At 42.7% G+C, this 18600-nt stretch overlaps 1 long non-coding RNA gene across 1 annotated transcript; it reads right to left on the reverse strand.

Moving 5' to 3' along the window:
• Window positions 1–1391: 1391 nt before the first annotated feature.
• LOC147917771 (uncharacterized) lies at window positions 1392–17782 on the reverse strand. The gene is made up of 3 exons (XR_015548847.1): window positions 17735–17782; window positions 16502–16722; window positions 1392–1686 (listed from the first exon to the last, which is right to left on the reverse strand). It is a non-coding gene; the product is annotated as an uncharacterized LOC147917771 (long non-coding RNA).
• Between the last annotated feature and the right edge of the window lie 818 nt (window positions 17783–18600).

Below are 18600 nucleotides of genomic sequence, written 5' to 3' on the forward strand. Positions count from 1 at the left end.
TTCTCTCTCTACACGAATTAACACTTTATGAGTTCATCATTCATTTGTCAATAATCATGGCTGTATTACAGACATTCTTATTATAATTTTTAGGCTTTCATATATTTATGCTTTGTCTGCCCTGCCAGACTGTCAAGTCCTTGAGGCCAGAGACCCTCTAGTACATTTCTTTCTGTCTCCAGATCACTCCATCCACCCACCTAGCTACCATTGTGTGGCATTTTTCCCTTTGGTTCTCACTGCCAGATATGCAGAGGAAAATAGTGCTCCATCTCTAACTCTAATGAGTTCTTGGTGTTGTATAATATATATGTACATATATGTGGTATTGTACATAGTTCAATGAAGTGCCAGTTGTTAGGAAGGAGGCATGGGCACCATAAATTCTCAGAATAGATGGGGTGGTATCTAGGAAGAGCTCAGACCCTAGAATGAAATAAACTTGGGTTTAAGACCCAGCTTTGCTACTTACCAGCAATGAGACCTTCTGTGAGTTATTTAAACCTCTCCATAATGGGGAAATAATAGAACCTCCTTCAGAGAGACAAGCTGAGAATCAAATGATATAATGCATGTCACAAGTTCATTACTGGGTCTAACACAGACAAGTAGTCAAAATTAGCAGCAAAAAAAAAAAAAAGGAAGTTCATGACATAATGCCAAGACATTCACTTCTCCTGATCCTCCACACAAAACGATTTAACAAACAACTATTTCCTCCGGGCATTTTCAAATTCTCTGAGTGAAGTACACCTGGCTGAATGGTCAGGAATCTAAAAAGGGCAAAGATACCAGGAGCTTGCTTTTGAACTACACTGACCTCAGTTTCCAACTCAGGAGTTCTTTCTCAGCTGGAACCAACAAAGAACTAAAGCCACCACACCTTCCCTCAAATGTGCATGCAAAGGCTTTGTGGCCACCAAAGAAGGTCTGCAAAAAAGCCATTGAAACGCATGGATGTCTTCCAGAGGGCAATGTCCTAGGCTGGTCTGGCTTTTCTGTTTGCACTTTTTTCTGGATGGGGAGAGCTGGCAAATGATTGAAACTGGGGGGCTGGAGTGAGCAGTTGTGGTTTAAGGTGGTAAACACTCCCTAGTTTTACTCCCCTTCAACACCAGCTCCCACTTAGGGTTGGTGCTTAAGTCAGCCTTGTGTGTGGCCTCAATGCAAATGGAAGACTGAAGAGATGCCTTATGGCTTCTTACCTCCCCCAGAGGCTATACCTTCTCTCACCTGGTGATGGATGCTCAACTAATGAGGAACTCTAGTGACAAGTTTGCAATAAAAAAATCACTGGGGCATCCAAATGCTCTGTTCCCAATTTGCCATCAACCTACTCATAAAGCAAACAATTCAAGCAATGGATGGCAACACACAAAAGCTGAGTTCAACAATTATTTTTATTTTTCAATTTAACAGACACTTTTATGGTATATATTATATGCCAGACACGGTTCTAAGTAATCTCTTACAATGGAATGGCATTTTAAAGTTTGAAAAGGACTTTCATATACATTACCTCACTTGATAATCATAATAAGTCTGAGAGGTAAGTTTGTTGTTTTAAGTCTTGTCTTACAGATTTTTTAAAAAATGAGTTTCAAGAAAAGAAAGTTATCCATTCAGCTTGTGGTAGAGGCAGGACTCACGCCAGGTGTTCTGATTCCAAAGCCTGTGTCCTTTCCACTGCACAAATAAGAGAAAAGAAAAGAAAGTAAGTTCCTCTCTTCAAACTGCTTGTAATAAAGTAGGGGAAAGACTCAAGCTCGTAATATTGACAGCATTTTAATCCAGGGCAACAAGTAAGTGGACCATATAAGGGGATGTAGAAGCAAGGAATAAAAGAAGGATTTACAAAGAGTGTGTGTGTTGCAGGGGGGAGGTTAACTTACTCAAGACTGGTTTTGTTGTTGTTGTTGTTGGGAAAGATTCGCCCTGAGCTAACATCTGTTGCCAATCTTCCTCTCTCGTTTTTTTTCCTCCCCAAAGCCCCAGTACATGGTTGTATATTCTAGTTGTAAGTCGTTCTAGTTCTTTGATGTGAGCCACCACCACAACGTGGCTACTGACAGCTGAGTGATGTGGTTCCGTGCCCAGGAACCAAACCCAGGCCACCACCGAAGCAGAGTGGGCCAAACTTGAACCATTAGGCCATCAGGGCTGGCTCAAGGCTCTGTTCTTTGATATAGGTGACAGAAACCGAACTCAAACCAGCTTCAGTCAACTGGCTCAAATTGGCTTCAGGCACGGTGGAATCCATCAACTTGAGCAATGTGTTCAGGACTTGGCTCCCTTGGGTCCTCTCTATGCTTTGAGTTCCTATTTGTCCTCAGGCAGGCATCTCCAAGTGGTGGCCTCATAACTCGGTGCTTACATTCTACAAATTTAGAAATTTCAGCAGAAAGAAAGTGTCTCTTCCCAGACAACTCCAGCAGAAGACCTGGGGTTGCATTTCACTGTGTTGGCTTTGGTCACACAGTCTTCTCTCAACCAATCGCTATGGCCATGGGGAAACATGGCTCGGATTGGCCAGCTCTGATGGTGCATTCACTCCCAGAGCCAAGGGATGAGGTCAGTCCCACCAAAATCACATGAGCTGAGGAGCTGGGGATGATTCCTCAAGGGAAAATTAGGATACTATAACCCAATAGAGATGAATGCAATGGGCAGGCAAAAATAATCCCAGGGGCTGAGTTGGGGGAAGCTCCTGGAGGCTCCAAGGTAGGTGTTTTAGTGATGAAAGAGACACAGCATGGGGCAGAGAAGAAGCCCCAGGAGAGGGAGTCACTAAGTCCTTGCCCTAGTTCCAGCTCTTTCTGTAACTACTGATGTGACTTTGAACAAGTCATTAAGCCTCTCTGAGCCTCAGTTCCTCAAATGTAACAGGAAGTAATAATTAAAATAATAGTGATAACAAAAACCTCCCAGGTTGCTGGGAGCATCATGACATGATCCAATTGGATGAGATCATAGATATGAAAACCTTTTGAAATGCTAAGTGAAATAGATTTATAAATATCAGAGTGTGTTTGAGGCAAGGGACTAACATCAGCAGAGACGGAACAGAAATGAGCAGGGCACGTACAGGGAATAGTAAGCAGATTAGACTGCGTGGATGGAAAAGCCGGGGCTATGAATGCCAAGTCTTGCGTACAGCAACCCCACACACAAGGCTGAAACTTGGTCTCAGTAAGTCAGTGTTTACTTTCTTTGGATGATACTGGGAAGGGGGCCCTTTCTCATGGCTGTAAGGTGGTGCCTGGAAAGGATCCCCAGGTAATTCCAGTGAGGGAGGACTTCCCCATGTGCAGCCAGCTTTCCCAGGTTAGGGGAGGGAGGCTGGCTCTGCCCCTGGCCAGTGTTTGGTTTCTGGGAGGCCCCTTCCCTTGCCCATCACCAAAGAAATCACAGCAACAGGTGGGGAATGGAGAGTTGGGGAGGGCAGGGCCAAGGTCCCTAGAGGGTGGGGCAGTTGGGGAAGAAGATTAGAAAGTAGCAGGTGGAACTCAGACAGTTACAGCTCTCACGTATGACCGGCCCTTGATTAAGGAAAATCTCTTTTGTTTACTAACCAGTTCACTGGGCCCTTCCAAGCCAAGCTAAATTGTCGGTTTATACCTACAGAGTTTTTCTCAGTCCAAGAAGACCTACTGAGGGTGCTGAGCAGGGGTAGGAAGAAAAATGCACTTTTCCAGACTGTGTATATTGTGGAAAGAGCACTGGCCTGGGGACCTCAAGATACAGATTTCTTGTAACAGGGGGTTGGTTGGTCTGTTCCACCTCTCTCTAACATCCTTTGGATAAATACAGGACAATGGAGAGTGATGCTCATTCAGAGAAGCATGCGAGGTAGATGCAGAGGAGATTCTGTTCCTGGCCTCGCTTGAAGACAAGCTAGAGAGACTCCTGACTCCTAAGATCCCAGGCCAACTCCAGTAAGATTCCAGAAAGAAATAAGAATGAAGATAAATAACTTCTTACTTGCTTGGAGCACTTACCAATTTACAAGGGAATTTCAAATAATTTACCTCATTCAAATTTCCCTATGGTACAGGCAGACAGGTTTTATTACAGAAGCAGTTCAGAAAGTTTATGTCATTTGTTCAAGATTCCAACTGCTGCTACATGGGAGAGCGAAGATCAGAATCCACTTCTAACTCCCAAGTTCAGTGCTTTGTTGTTACCAAGTCTAAAACCTACAAAGGTGGGCACTCTTCTCCGCCCTGGGTGGCCTTGCCCTGGAAAGCCTATTTGGGGTCTTCCGGCTCTATCTAAAGAGCCTTTGGAATGGTTAATGTGGTAGAGAGTAAGGAGTCTAAAGGTGTGTGTTATAGTCTTGGATCTGCCCAATCTGAAATTGCTCAGGTGACTTGCCTCTGGTTTTAGTTTTGTCATCTGCAAAATGGAGGTTGTATTATCTACAGAGGCGTTGAAGCCTCAGTGGTGAGTGTTGTAAATTCTTTGAAGATTTCCCCGTGCTGTCTGTGCAGGTGAGCAAGGCTTCCCAATTTCTGTGACCCTGACTCTTCTGCCCTTAACAGTGGATGCTCCCCTCTGCCCCAAGTCAAAGGAGGGGACTGTGTCAGTCCATGATCCAGGCTGCCGCTAGCCTGTTCATTGGCTCAGGAGCACTCTTGGGCAGCCTGTTTTCACTGACTCTGTCCTGGGCAGGCTACCCAGGGGCCCATTTTGCTGGAAGGATGAGCCGTGGGGGGAAGGTGAGTAAAAGAGACAGCCAGCTCCGAGCCTTTAAAATGTAAAACGTTCTCTTGGGAGTGTGCAAAGACCTGATTTGTGAGAGATCAAAGTCGGGAACAGCACCGCTGCTCCAGAATCAAAGGCTCCTTGCTCTCAGGAACAGACAGCAGACTCCCCCTGCAAGAAAAGCCAAGCATAACAATGGAGAGTGAGTGGCTGCCATCCTCCCCCAGGCTGGGATGGGGGCCTGGCTGTGCTTGCAAACATCTGCACCTGGGTTGCACCTGCCAGGTGAGGACTGACCCGGAAGCAGTGGAGTGCACCTGCTCTTCTCATTTCCTGTCGTTTGCTGGTGGGGAGGGTCCCACTGATTCATGCACATCCCTCCTTCCCTCCTGCTTGTGGGTTGGCTGAGGGATGGGGCAGGGAGAGCAGCTTCCAGTTTCCGCACTTCTACCCATTCCCTTGGTGACCTTGAGCAAGTCCCAGCTTAGCCAGGGATACTCAACAGTATTGTGGATTCAAAGCTTCTACCCTATTCACTCTCAGGGAGCTGTGGGGCTCAGTCAGGACAAGGGATGGGAAGTTGCTCTGTGGTCAGGAATGAGCCATTCATGTGTGATTGTTGGCAGCTTTAACTGGGGAGCACAGAGAAGAAGGGAGAAAACCCGAGCCTTCCATAGCACTCAGTTCCAACCAGATGTTTTTATTCATCAAGAAAATTGAGGCTAGCAAGGGTGATGAATCTCAGCTTTCCATCTCCAATCCCCACCTACACAGGTATCTTTAAGCACACCCATCTGAGCCTCAAAGGATGAGGTGTCCCTCTTCTTCTTCAAGACTTCTCAGGATGCCCTTGACTCTACCCTCTCCCATATCTTCACGACTTTGCCCCATTGATCATATTCAACCTCTTCCTCTCTGGGTAAGCCTTCCTTTCAGCCTAGGAGCATGCTCAATAGGATGCTTTACAGGATACCCCATCCTATAAAATAAGCAAACTAAAACTTTTCTCCACACCCCTCTTTGGCCACGAACTGATCTCTTTCCTCCCTTTCTCATCCACTTCTTGAAAGACTTGTCTATACTCTGGACCTCCACTTCTATACTTCCTTCTCTTTCTCAAACTAATTTCCATCTAGCTGCAGCCTTCACTACTCTACTGAAACTTCTCTTGCTAAAGTCATTGGAAATTTTCAATTGCCAAATTCAAATCTTTATCATACCTTTTTACTAAAGTGACACATTGAGAATGCCATTCTTAAAATTTTAGGTTACCTGAGCTAGTGATTCTATACTCCTTTGGCCTTCCTCATCTCTCTCTGATTTATTATTCCTTCTTCTCCTATGTGGGGACCTTTTCTTCTATCCACCCATGAAACACAGGCATTCTACAGTTTTATCCCAGACTCTCTTATTTTGTAATCTTATTCACTCTCTCTGAGTGTTCCAATTCCCATATATAAATTAATAGCTCTCAAATCAATGTTTACAGCCCAAAACTTTCCCCTGAGCTTCACACTTCTATAACCAACAGTGGGCTAGATATTTTTACCTGGACGGACCACTCAACATATCCAATAACAAACTCGTCATTTCATCCCCAAACAGTATTTCTCCCACCACTTCCAATCTCAATTGCTGGCATTTCCATCCACCCATCATCAGGCCAGACCTGAGAATCCATCTTGCTCCACCCAAATGCCATCTAACTTTAAGTCCTGTCAGTTGTACCTTCTAAAAAAAATTCTCAAAATCTGTCGCATCCTCTCTGTCTTTCCCACCCCAGTTCTAGTCCCAACCTCCCAACTGATCTCCCTGCCTCTAATCTTATCCCTAGCAAATCCATCCTCTATAAAGCCACCAAAATAATAATAACAATAACCCATTTAAATGCAGATCTGACCATGGTACTTCTTTAGTTGAAGATTTTCGTTCTCTTATCCCCACCCCAGCCAGGTTCCTGTGGACCTCCAAGACCATTCTCTTTCATACAACTTCAGTCTCATTTATTACAGTTTTCTGCCTTGCACTTCCATGGGCCTGTGCTCATTCTAACTTCTCTACCTAGAATATTTCCATCATGATGTTAGAAGCTGGATGTCAACAATACCAGAGAGAGTTTGGAGTTAGGTTGTACTGGGGACAACTCAAGGGCCTGCCCAAAGTCCAGGTTATACTCTTCTGTCCCCATTTACTTCTTTAAAACAGAAAACTAAAATTTTAATTTTCTAAAATGCAATATTTTGTATCCTATTAGCACCCAGCTGTGTGGTATAGAGGAAAGAGAAATGTCTAGACCTCCCTTGGGAGGACTTTCTACATAGGGAACCAGTCAGCTTACTCATGCTGGACTGAGTGAGGCAGGGCTCCAAACTCACAAGCATTCAGCCAGACTGTACTCTACTGAAAACTCCTCAGTGACTATGGGGAAGCCTCTACATAATGGCACAAAACAACTCATAGAGAATAAGTGTTTCCAGCCTTTCCTCTGACTGGTCCATTCAGTCTTTTTCCTCTCCTACCTTTTAAGGCTGAGGTGGGGCAAAGGGCAAGGATGCAGATTGGGGGAAAGATCCCAAGAGGAGCTGTTGTACATTTGGTAGTGAATGAAAGAAAAAAAGGGGAGGAGGGATAAATTGGTATGGTCCTTGTATTTATTCATTAATTTAACAAAAATTTAGTATGCATTTACTATGTATCAGTCCTTATCTTAGATGTTGGGGATACGACAGTGAATGAGAAAGACAAGATGTTAAAAAATATAAGTAGAGAATTTCATTTAATTTGAAACACTTTTGCTTCTTGATTTTTTTTAAACAGCAGTAGCCCCATGGAACTGGACCACATGGTTCATAGTTATATAAAATTACAATTTAGGGGAACTGCCATCTATAATTCTGGACTTAGGGTGTAGTAACCACCTGTACCCCAAATTAGAATGATCAGCCTAGATTGGTGCTGAGTGTATATGAATCCCTGGATGCTGAACTTATGGGTAAAAGATGTGAATGTGGTCCAGAATTAGCCATAATCACTTTTCAGAAAACCATAGGAACATCAAAGAGATCACATTAAGATTGAAATTGCAATTTGAGGGATAATATAGTTAGGTAAAGAATTTTTCAGGGGCCGGCCCCGTGGCTTAGCGGTTAAGTGCGCGTGCTCCGCTACTGGCTGCCCGGGTTCAGATCCCGGGCGCGCACCGACGCACCGCTTCTCCGGCCATGCTGAGGCTGCGTCCCACATACAGCAACTAGAAGGCTGTGCAACTATGACATACAACTATCTACTGGGGCTTTGGGGGAAAAAAGGAGGAGGATTGGCAATAGATGCTAGCTCAGAGCCGGTCTTCCTCAGCAAAAAGAGGAGGATTAGCACGGATGTTAGCTCAGGGCTGATCTTCCTCACAAAAAAAAAAAAAAGAAAGAATTTTTTGGGAAAAGAACTAGACTTATGCATCATATAAATTCACAAAATCTAAGCGAAAAAAAAAACTGCCTAAGATATAACTGGTCAGAATTTATTTTTCTTCAGACCCTACAGATATTCAATTTCTTAATAAGTCCTTTCACATTCAAAGATGAAATTGGTGTCAGGTATGCCCAGACCAGTTAAAGACATTCTTTTTACTCCCCTAGTGGACACCAGACCCTGGTTCCTCAGTTTCTGGTCTGGGTCAGCAAACATTCAGGCTCTGGAAGTATTGATGCAGACAACACATGTTATCTTTTACCAGATCCTAGGAAAATCTGCTGAGAACACAGTACAAGGAATGGAGAAAAGAACCTCCACAGAAACTCTACAGGGATAGACAAACTCTGGGCAGAGAGAGAGAGTTACGCATAGAAGAGCTTGCAAGGTTCCACGCAAAGAATTTTTCATGGGCCCAAAGCCACGAAGACGGAAGTTTCCATGTGATTCTGATTTAGAGCTCTTGCGCAGGCTTGAAGCAACTGGGATTCATATGCTAGATTCATAATCATGGATCAGCAGTCCAGTGAGATGTCCTTCACTATTATTTCTGATTAGAAAAATTGCTTCAACTTCCCATCTGCCAGGGGACTGTAGAAGGGGCAGGAGTAGCTTAGTCAAGTTTTCGCTGGGAAACATACAGTCAGATATTCTAAATGACACTGGATTACATTGCTTCTCCAAGAGGCCACCTAGATTTTCACTGTTGGTAAATCTAATCAGTGCTGAAGAGAAAAGAGAGGTGATTCTGTCAGCCAGCGGGGAACAAGACAGCCTAACAAAGCTCAGACTAGAGACACTGCAGTGGATGTTAGAAGATGGAAGGGATGAAGGTTTGACTCTGCAGCTTGAAGACGTATCCCTGGCAGGTGTGATCCCTGGGCATGAGACAGGCATGTGCCCCAGTCAAGGTCAGGTGCTCTTATAAGCACCACCTATAGAAATTCTGAGACCAGAGTGTCTACCCCATGACCAGACCTAGAAGCTCAAGGGGAGGGAAAGATTCTTAGTACAAATGGAAACTATCTGCCTATGTTACATGGTTTCAGAATGTCCTGGAAAAACATCTCCCTCTTTAGCTATAACTTCATTAGAATAGCCCTTCACATTTTAATATGAAGTAGGTTTTTTTCTATCTCCAATCTTATCTATTTCTAATGTATCCTGCATGTTGCTCCTGTAAAAATGTATGTCTAAGGTCATATTGTTCTCTAAAGCCTTTCAATGACTCCGTTTAGCTTTCAGCTAAAGTTCTAACTCAACTAAACCAATAACAACCTTTGTGATCTGGCTCCTACCTTCCTCTCTAGCTTTTCTTCCACTTCTCTTCCCCCTATATTGAAAAACGTGCTATTCCCTGAATGGAACATGCGAATCTGGGCCTCTACATTCTCTTTTTCTGGAATAACTTCTTTCTTCCTAATGTCAAAAATCAGCTTAAGCATCCTTCTTTACTCTCCCAACTGGTGAGTGCCCTGTGCCCCTAATATACCAACTTCCCTCCCCTTAGCACACATCGCATGCGACACTACTTCTTGGTTACCATTCTGTCTCCCAGAGTTCTTGAGACAGTACCAATCATTCATCTTTGTGTCCCCAGTGCTCAGGACAGTGCCTGTCAGATAGTAGGTGCTCTACAAATGTCTTATAGCAAGTTTTGTCTGCAGAATGAAGAAGAAAAAAAGAAATTGCATGCATAGAAAGAGATGTCCTCATGTGGGAGAAGGAGAGGTGGGAAGGCATTGAGAATACTTTGCTGTAAGTTGTGTTGAGAGCTGAGCTCTAATTCAGCAATGGACAGATGGTCACACTCCTCTGCCCCATTGGCCATTAGGGCCCTCAGTCAGCTGTTCACACCACCCAGAGTCATCTCCTCATTGCCCAGCCTTCCACTTTACTTTGTCCTTTTGGATGAGGGCAATGGGTTTGACCTATGTTGAGCTACCCTCTAAGCTAAAAACGGAGCCATGTCACTCCTTCTCCAACCAGACTTCTTTTCTGTACACCCCACCCCGCCTCCTTGTACACCTGTTCGTCTCTCTGTGATCAAGCTTTTAAATGCATCAGTAAAATGTCCCCCAAACTGAGCTGATTCTTCTGCTAATACAAAGTGGCAGCTTTTAAATAGGGTAGCCTCTAATTGTCACTTTCAATCACAGGCTCTGCTGAGGGAGACTTAGAAGGACTTAATAGTCTTAAGAAAACAAACAGAGGCCCTCTGCCACAGAGCAGCATGCAGACAGATAGACAGATAGGAGAGAGGACAGAAGCTGGCATACCCAAGATCCTTCCTGTGATCCACCGGTGCTACTGCAGCACTTACAGACCAGGTCCCTGCGAATGAAACTGACAACTCGACATGTCCCTTATCCTTTCCAATTAGCATCCAGCTCCTGTTCTTTTCCTCTTGCTGTCTGCCTCCCTCTGTGCATCGGGCCCTTGTAAAGGAACAAGGTCTCCGCTGTTATTCCCCATCCAACCCTCCCTCTCCATCTGAGCTGACCTCAGACCATTAAAACTTAGAATGTGACAGCTGAAAATAGAGAGACTAGTCCATGAGAGATCTAGCCTAGCATCCTCGTTTTACAGTTGTCGAGGAAGCTCAGGCAGGGAGAGCATCTTGTAAATGGTCACACAGGCTAGAGTTGAACCCAGGGATCCTCTCACTTCCTAGCCCAGTTCTCTTCTGCCATATCAGTGCTTCTCAACTGGCTATACTTTAGAATCACCTGGGGATATCTAAAAAAATTAATAAAAAACCCTTGCCCAGACCCTACCACCAGAGTTCTGATTTCATTGGACATCGGGGGACGCAAGCATCGGTATATTTTAGGAACTCCCCATGTGGTGCTAATATGGAGCTAGAGTTCAGAATCACTGCATGTACCATACTGCTTCTCAGCCTCTCTCCCAGCCTCTGTCCAAATTCACTGGGTATGTGTATGGGGGTGGGGGAGGAGGTACAATTAGGAAGAAGAAGGCTGAGCTGCTGCATATTGGGAGTTAGAAAAGAGCTCTGGTAAAAAATTCTGTGGGCCAGACCAGATATGCCTAACTAGTGAATTCTTAATTCCTTCTGAAGAAGGAGTTTTCCATTTTGTTCAAATTCATGCTATCAACCATTTTTACTGGGCATGGAGCTAGGTACTAGATGTTATTAATTTGTATGGGGTGTTGTGAAAACACAGACAAAAGGGAACTAGCCCTTGATTTCTGGGACAACAGATGGCACAAGAAACACATGCAAGATAACTTAAAATCTTTACAAAAAAACATGCTTCCAGAAGCTTGCAGACACTTCAACCCCTGGACTGTGAACACAGCTGGCCCAGGGTCATAACCTATCGGTCTCTTAGACCCAGTGTGTCCTGCTCACAGTAAGCACTCCGTAAATGTTTGATGTATGGACCAAAACTCTGAGCCTGAAGGTGAGGAAGGCACCAGAGATAGGAATGGTCTCATAGGACAAGGAAGTAGTGAATTGACCCATCTGTAAGGTTAGACACTCCGGAGGACCACTGGGCATGTGCCCTAAAGCTGACTTTCCACACCTGGCCGATCAAAAGACTCACTGGAGGGTTCTTAAAAATACAGATTCTTGGTCCCCACCCAGACCCACTGAATCAGAGTCTCCAAGGGTAGTACCTAGGAATCCACATTATTGTATAAGCACCTCAGGCAATTCTGATGATCAGTCAGGTTTGGTCCTTAATGCTTGAAGGAACCTTAAACTTGAACTTGAATCACCACATAGTGAAGAGATTTAAAGCCCTATTGGAAACAAACTGACCAAACTAATTGATTTCAGTCATGACATGACACCCTGCTAGCTATGCCCTCTAACAAGTCACCTTACCTCCCTGAGTCCGGTTCGTCATTTGTAAAATCCACAGAGGGTGGCACTAATCTGAGTAAAACATTTAGCACAATCCCTGGCAAAAAGCAAGCCCTGCCTAACTGGAAGCTCTTACCATTTAAGGATCCCTTCCATGCTGGGGAAGGGACAGGAGTAGCCTTAACTTCAGAGGCCTGACATCTAGGGAGTGTGAGGCTGGCTCCTTCCCTCTCCAGCCCTGGTCAGTCAGGACAGATAACCGGATAGAAGGAAGTGAGGACTTTCTTTTTCTGCAATGTTTCCCCATGTCCTAAGGGCGAAGTAAAGTGTTGCAAGCCTTGAACTCTTGGAACTCATTGGCCTTTATTCCCGCTTCACTCATTGTGTGATCTGACAAGACTTTGAACCTCTTTGGGTTCCAAAGTCCTCTATGCAAAATGGGGTTGATAATGTCCTATGTCCTGCCATCCTCAAGGAGAGGCTGGGAAGATCAAAACAGACCCAACCACAGTTCTGCCTTGTTTAAGCTAGTAGTTAGAATGCTTGTGATGGTCAGGCACCACGCTAAGTGACTTATGTGCATTATCTCATATAACCATCAAAATGGCATTATAGGTGGGTTTTATTTTATACCCATTTTACAGTTAGGAAAGTAAAGATTGGAGGAGACAAGCAACCCAAAGTCCCACAGCTGGTAGGAGTGGAGCTAGTGTTCAAGGCCAGGCCTGTAGGACTTCAGAGTGTAAAGCCATAATATGGCTTTTTTATACGGTGCCTTGTGTCACTATAGTCATCAGAGTTTCACAAACTTTCACGTTCCTTATCTAATTCAATCCTCTCATTGGCCAGGAGGGCTAAACATTATTTTCTTCAGTGTCTGAGTATCACATATGAACCCAGTTTCTGACTCTGAGGCCTAATTCTTTCCACTATCCTGTTGCTTTCTCTGATGGCAGGACTTCAAAACTAGACACAGTGTGTAAAGGAGAGCTTGCTAAATAAGACTGTACTTTAAAGAATTCATTTTTCTTTTCACACAAAGTTCTCATATCAAACTTTCTGAATTTAGCTTTATACATTCATTAAAGAAAACAGCCAGCTGTTTTGACTTGCTAGGGTGCTTAATTGTAGATGGATCTCTATTTAAGAAAACTTGGTATATAAGAATCCACAGTGACAAGATAGATCTATTAAGGATGAATATTCACACACTATAAAAGTGTTCTTTTTTAGTGTTCTTTTTAACTATTCTTTTCTAAATTTGTTTCTTTTTCTTTCATTAAATATTTGACAAAGGGACTGGGGTAGGGAGAGGGAGGCAGAAAAAGTTCATGTATCCAAGAAAGAGCAACCTGGAATGTCTCCCAATAATGAAAGTCACTGGAAACACAGGCTCACGTTTACCAAAGAAATCATATTATCTACAACTTTTCAGGAACACGACTATTGCACAAAGAGAAGTACACCTGAAGCTCCTTGATGTTTAATCGGAGGTTACAGCTAAGACTCAAAGGGCAGGATCTGTGTCTAGTAAGTGGAAAAGAGTGTGAGATATGAATCAGCAGATAGCCCTCTCGTGCTGAATGCTGAATGCTGCCCAGTCTGGCTCTGTCGGTCCAGAGATCTGTTTCACAGGAACCTGAAAACCTGCCAAATCCATCCCCCGTGATGAGCAGGTGAGCCAAGGAGCCCCCGATTTATGTCAAACCATCCTAAGGGCAGAGCTGCCTTGCAAAAGGACTGTCAGAACTGATCAAGGAATAAACACAGTCACTGGCCAGGGGGACAGCTCACTCTCTTCATTTGGAGGGATTTTATAATGAGAGAAATCATGAAGATTCATTTCAGAGCATGAGGATATTAGCCTAAAGCCCCTTTTTTATACTTTTCTTGGGGCTAGGGAGGGGAGGAAAGGGAAGGACATAAGGCAAATGAGTTTTGAGTGGTGGTTTCAGGGGAAGAAATATTCTCCCAACTGAGTGGGGTAGGTTTGAGATGCTGCTCAGGGACTTTTTGAAGCTGCGACGCCCTGATCTGCATGGGAAAAGACGAGACATGTTGCACAGATACTCATTTGTCAACTTCCTCTGTGACTGGGCTCAAAATGGCTGTGTAAATAACTCAGTCAGGCAGGATGGCAGAGCAAAGCGCTGGCAGTTATTGTGCTATGAAATATGCATTAATTGCATTAAACATTCAGTCTGAAACTCAGCAGTGAGGCCCTTTTTGTCAGTTTTTATAGTGCACAGACAGAGAGACCAGGATGCGGATGGCAATGGCCTTCTGTGTAGACCCCGATGCTGTAGCACCCCGAGCTTCTCCTCAGATGTTCCAGGCATGGCCTGTGGCTCCCTGCTCAGCAGCACGGTGCTAATGAGGCCAGGGTCACCAGCTCTCACTCCCTAGGAGCCCCCCACCTCTGCTCTGCTCCCCAGATGCCGCCAACCGTGTCTTGAATCTCAACCAGTCGTCTCTCGCACATGTCGCTGGTCACAGAGGGGCTGGGTGTGAAGATGGAGGGCTCAGCAGAGTCTGTCCCCACCAGTGGAAAAGCAACTTCCCTCTAACAAGGGAAGGCAGTTCTCACTTGGATTTGATTATTACATTTGAAACTTCATGGTGTGTTTTATAAGGGGAAGAAACCATGTCAAGAGACAAGAGTGAAAAGTGTAAGGATGCCTCTGAAGAGAGATATTGGAGACAGAAAGAGAGAGAGAGAAGTTTAATGTGTGCTGAAGGAGTGACCTTAGGATTTACAAGTGCCTTTGGTCTTACTCTGCACCAAATGAAGTACAAGAGTGTCACTCTGGCATTCAAAGTCCTCTTCAATAAGTCCCAACCCAACTAGCCTTGCCGTCCACGGTTCCCCTACTCTTAAGCCATACTCTAGCGAAACGGTACAACATGTTTCCCAAATTTGCTTTTCTATCTTCCTGCCTTTGATCAGACTTTTCCACCCTTGAGTGACCAATTATCCCAGTTTGCCGAGGACTGTTCCAGTTTTAGTTCTGAAAGGCCCACGTCCCAGGAAACACCTCAGAGCTGAGATCACCAGGTCGGTTGGTCACCCTGCTGTTCCCTCTGCCTAGAATTGATGGCCTCCCTCTCGGCACTTTTGCCTTGACCAATCCCTCAAAGTCATATCAAATACCATCTTCTCCATAACCCATTCTGTACATTTTCACATTGATTTCTCTCCCTCCATTGACCTCTAACAAACGTACTTCATTTACGCTTCTCCCTCTGGCAGAGCATTCATTCAATCAACATTCATGGAGAGCCTATAGGTGCCACGTCCTCTGCCAGGCATCCTGCTCGCAAGGAGCTCATAGTCTGGGGGGGAAACAGGTGATTCAGCACTTATGATACAGTGGAATAAATCTTTAAGAAGCATATGTGCGAGTTCCATTCTCTAAGGATTAAAAAAAGAGAAAACTGTCAAAGACAGACCAGAGATTTAGGACCAGGAAAATTGCTGAAAAGTGATGTATGAAAATTCTGCAGATTCACTTCCAGGATGGTAATTCCTGATATATCTGAGGTCTTTGTTGCTTATATCCCCTCACCAGAGCCCTTGATACAGTAAGTGGGGATTCTTTTGTATTGATACATTTGATCTTTATGCAAAAAAATAGAATTTCATAATTCTATATTTAAATAAATAACACATGTTTTTTCTTAAGTATAATAATAATATATGGTCATTTTGGAAAATTTATAACTCCTAAACAGATATATATGTGTGTGTATATATATATATACACACACACACACATAAGTTTGTATGCAATAACTGTTCACATTTTGGTATATAATCTTCCAGACTTCATATAGAAATGAAGATATAGATTTTAAAACAAAATGAGATTTTACTACACATATTGTTTTATAACCCAATTTTCACAACAGACGACCTCTCCATATATTTGTGTATGTGCATGTGTGTGTATGAATACACACATCTGCCACATCATTTAATAATTGTCTATATTTTATTGTGTGGGTGTGCCTCATTTATTTAACCAATCCCTGTTATTAGACAAGGAGATAATTTCTCATTTTTACCATTATAAATAATACTGCAATGAATCTCCTTTTCACAGCTATCCAATATTATCTGAGAGATAAACCCCTCACAATGGGACACACTGGGACAAAGGATGGACATATTTTGAGGCATCTGACAAATACTGATGTTTACTCAACTACTTATATTTTACAAAAATTTATTTTTCTGTGCATTTTGCCAGCCAACATATATTTTGTCAAGTTACAATATCTGGAGTTCCCAAAGAGCATTTTTCTAAGGAAATGCCAACTTACATGATCGCCAAATGCGCAAAAGCAGGAGAAATAAATCCAGCGGTGGTGTAAGCGAAGCAAAAACCAAAACAAGCCTACTCTTGCGGCAAAGTAGTTAAGCTGTCTTCTTAAGCTCACTCTCTCAGAGTTATCGCCGCTTATTCATAAGGGCACCCGGCAATAGCTGCTCACCTGGCCAAGCTAGCTCTCCAAAGAAAGATCTCCATCTGTTGTCGGGAGAGGCACGTGAGCTGGTTCTCGGAGAGAAAATGTCCTTGCTTCCTGGTTCTGAGTGATGGTGCTTCAATCAGGCAGGTGGGAAGAGGAAAGCCCAGATCCAAGTCTTATGGCAGAGAAACTTGTCATCTTCAGTGCTTGATAGGGTTCAAGGGCTCACCCATACCTTGTTTCATCTGGAGATGGACAAACAAAGCAAGTCTGTTAGGGACACTTTTACTGTCGGGCTCGCCCAGAGCCCACAAGCAGCAAGTGACAGAATCAGGCCTTCTTGAAGGATCTTGTCGACTGTTGATGTTGAGTAAAATACAAAAGGAAAAAAAGTTCTGGGAAGTAACAGCACAGAGAAAATGGGAGGGAGTAGAATTCTCCTGAAAATTTTTGCTAATTTTCACCTATCTGATCAGAACATGTCTGGGGTACTTTTAATTTTTTTTTCTTTTTTTTTTATACACTGGAGTTGGTGATGGGCCGCTGCCACAAGGGACGTGTGGTTGTAGAAGTTGTGAAATTCTGGCTGTCTGAGGGCTATGGGGAAATGAGTGGTTATGTACTTAGCACCACCTCGTGTTTCTAGATAAGTCTCAGTTTGGTCATCTGAAAAATGGGGATCTATATTTATTTCTCAGGGATTTTGTGAGCATGAAAATGTTTCATTCAATAAGCACCCAACAACACTCGGTCCTATACTATTTATACTTTGTGGCCAGCAAATTTCATCTCCTCTTGTAGACTGTAAGCTCTTTGAGAACGGGAATAATGTGCTGCTATCCTCCAACGCCACTGCTGAGAGGGGTCTTGGATAACACTTCTTATACTCACCCACAAATACATGCAAACCACATGCTATCTTATAAAACTGTACTATAACATTATCTATTTTATATTGTTATACATAATGTTTAATAGATTTTAACCAACAAATATTTATAGTTATATATATAAAAGTTTTTATAAAAATGGGTTCATAATATAGATGTTTTTCTTTAACTTTTTTTCATTTAACAATATAACTTGGAAATCTTTCCATGTAGGTGCATATAGATCTTCCTTATTCTTCTTGGTTACATAATATTTCATCAAATGAACTTAAGTATCATAAATTTAAACATTTCTTCTATTGATAGATTTTTGGACATTTCAAATTTGTCACTTTGATAAACAATAGTGCAGTGAAACATTCTATACCTTATAGCATTGTCCACACATACACGTGCTTCTTTGGAGTCAAACCTAGAAGTAAAAATTTAGGGTCAGAACTCATGTATCTTTCACATTTTGATAAATATTGTCAAACTGACCTTCAAAAGGCTGTTCCAAAATATCCTCCGAAGCATATGAGTACTCCTGTTCCACCTAATATAGACCAGCCCCGGGTTTATCATTCTTTACCAACTTAGAGAAAAATTATATCTGTTGTCATTTTAATAATAATTTTTTTTAAATAGCGAAGTTGAACATTTCACTGGCAATTTGTACTCTTTTTTGTGTGAATTGTCTACTCATGCCTGTTGTCAACTTTCCTATTAATTTTTTTCCTTATTGATTTATTTGAATGCTTTATATATTAAAGATATCAACTCTTTTATCTGCAAGTTTTAGGTCCTGTTGTTAGATTTTTAATTCTTTTTTATTTTGACATAGAGAAATATGTGTGGGGGTTTTTGTTTGTTTTGGTAGTTTTATTTATTAAGATGTCTCTTTACTCTTTCTAGCCTTGGTATTATGTTTTAATTGCCCTATTTTGTTGTTATCTAATTAATGCATTCCACATTTGTGGAATGATAGGAGTTGAACAAGATAATTTCTAACGTATGTTCTACAAAGACCATGATTTTACGTGAACTAAAACCTCATTAATTCAGACAAAATGCATGACAGCCAGTATAAATTTCTGAAAATAGTGTATATCAAAGCATACGTTTTAACAAAACATTTAGTTCTTCCATATGTAAAGTGCAACCATAATTTTGGCAACAAAACATTGCTAAATAGAGGTCTCAATGGACATTTTTTAATTTAAAAAAATTAAATTTATTCATTCAAATATATCT

The sequence above is a fragment of the Ceratotherium simum genome, chromosome 2 (assembly GCF_057802395.1).
Source record: "Ceratotherium simum simum isolate JZ-2026a chromosome 2, ASM5780239v1, whole genome shotgun sequence".
Taxonomy (NCBI): Eukaryota; Metazoa; Chordata; class Mammalia; order Perissodactyla; family Rhinocerotidae; genus Ceratotherium; species Ceratotherium simum.